Here is a 2285-nt window from a genome sequence, read left to right as displayed (position 1 = left end):
TTCAGCTTTGACCAGCCCTGGGTGAAGTGTTTATTGAAATGTGGAATTTTTTCTTGGTGCACTTCCCTGTGTCCAGCTATACAACAAGATTAGTATGGCGATGGTCAGTTGTTGAGCTTCGAACGGGCAAAAAGGTGAGAAATTGTCGCTTTTTGACCATTTGTGCCCACGTGTCACTTTCAACTTACTTCAGTGCTGTGAATAGTTTAGTCGCAAAGTGAAGAATCACGGGCAAAAAGGCCCAAAACTTCGAGATAGGTTATTTTCACCTTTGACCAGCCCTTGGCGAGTTGTGTATTGAAATGTGGCATTTTTTCTTGGTGCACTTCCCTATGTCCGGCTATACAACAAGATCAGGGTGGCGATGGTCAGTTGTTGAGCTTCGAACGGGCAGAAAGGTGAGAAATTGTCGCTTTTTGACCATTTGTGCCCACGTGTAACTTTCAACGTAGCTCTCTATAACATGACCCAGCTGTAATATGAGTGGTCGCATTGATTTGATTTTTGGTTTGCTTGTAGGCCGCTAGCACCCGCATTCAGTGACGCCAAAAATTTGGCACTGCTGTGAATAGTTTAGTCGCAAAGTGAAGAATCATGGGCAAAAAGGCCCAAAACTTCGAGGTAGGTTGATTTCAGCTTTGAGCAGCCCTGGGCGAAGTGTTTATTGAAATGTGGAATTTTTTCATGGTGCACTTCCCATGTCCAGCTATATAACAAGATCAGGGTGGCGATGGTCAGTTGTTGAGCTTCGAATGGGCAGAAAGGTGAGAAATTGTCGCTTTTTGACCATTTGTGCCCACGTGTCACTTTCAACGTACCTCTCTATAACATGACCCAGCTGTAATATGAGTGGTCGCATTGATTTGATTTTTGGTTTGCTTGTAGGCCGTTGCTGTCCGCCGTTTCCGGATGTTGGGTCATGTTCTGAGGATGCCCTCAGATGCCCCGCCACAGCAGGCAATGGACAACTACTTCCGTCGAGATGTCACCGGTGTGCGTGGACGCCCGAAATCGAACCTGGCCACGGCAGTCAAGGCAAGCACAGCTGCCAGAGACATGCCACTGAAGACCATGACTGATCTGAGTGGGCTCAGAATGCGCGCTTTGGACAAGCAATCATGGAGGGAACTCTCAGCCTGAGCTGGTTTTGCTCGCGGCTGCAACGCACGGGGTAGTGAACCCAGGACAGAAGCGGACCAGGCATCATGACTTTGCACATCTATCGTTATGCTGCTTCATTACGCGACCTGTTTTATTATTATTATTATTATTATTTGTAGGCCGCTGGCACCTGCATTCAGTGACGCCAAAAAATTGGCACTGCTGTGAATAGTTTAGTCGCAAAGTGAAGAATCATGGGCAAAAAGGCCCAAAACTACGAGGTAGGTTGATTTCAGCTTTGAGCAGCCCTGGGCGAAGTGTTTATTGAAATGTGGAATTTTTTCATGGTGCACTTCCCATGTCCAGCTATATAACAAGATCAGGGTGACGATGGTCAGTTGGCGAGCTTCGAACGGGCAGAAAGGTGAGAAATTGTCGCTTTTTGACCATTTGTGCCCACGTGTCACTTTCAACGTACCTCTCTATAACATGACCCAGCTGTAATATGAGTGGTCGCATTGATTTGCTTTTTGGTTGGCTTCTAGGCCGCTGGCACCCGCATTCAGTGACGACGAACACTTGGCACTGCTGTGAATAGTTTAGTCGCAAAGTGAAGAATCACGGGGAAAAAGGCCCAAAACTTCGAGATAGGTTGATTTCAGCTTTGAGCAGCCCTTTGCGAAGTGTTTATTGAAATGTGGATTTTTTTCTTGGTGCACTTCCCTATGTCCAGCTATACAACAAGATCAGGGTGGCGATGGTCAGTTGTTGAGCTTCGAACGGGCAGAAAGGTGAGAAATTGTCGCTTTTTGACCATTTGTGCCCACGTGTCACTTTCAACGTACCTCTCTATAACATGACCCAGCTGTAATATGAGTGGTCGCATTGATTTGATTTTTGGTTTGCTTGTAGGCCGCTGGCACCCGCATTCAGTGACGGTGAAAATTTGGCAGAGTTGTGAAAAGTTTAGTCGCAAAGTGAAGAATCACGGGCAAAAAGGCCCTAAACATCGAGGTAGGTTGATTTCAGCTTTGAGCAGCCCTGGGCGAAGTGTTTATTGAACTTGATGTGGAATTTTTCTTGGTGCACTTCCCTGTGTCCAGCTATGCAACAGAATCACGGTGGCGATGGTCAGTTCTTGAGCTTTGAACGGGCAGAAAGGTGAGAAATTGTCGCTTTTTGAC

General features: G+C 46.7%; 1 long non-coding RNA gene across 1 annotated transcript; it reads left to right on the top strand.

Annotated features, from left to right (window-relative positions):
• Positions 1-363: 363 nt before the first annotated feature.
• Positions 364-1268, top strand: LOC135823307 (uncharacterized). The gene is made up of 3 exons (XR_010554657.1): positions 364-398; positions 707-764; positions 886-1268. It is a non-coding gene; the product is annotated as an uncharacterized LOC135823307 (long non-coding RNA).
• Positions 1269-2285: the final 1017 nt, after the last annotated feature.

The sequence above is a fragment of the Sycon ciliatum genome, chromosome 8, assembly GCF_964019385.1.
Source record: "Sycon ciliatum chromosome 8, ocSycCili1.1, whole genome shotgun sequence".
In the NCBI taxonomy this organism is placed as follows: domain Eukaryota; kingdom Metazoa; phylum Porifera; class Calcarea; order Leucosolenida; family Sycettidae; genus Sycon; species Sycon ciliatum.
The sequence above is the reverse complement of the archived record's forward strand: the minus strand, read 5'-3'. Positions and strand labels throughout refer to the sequence as shown.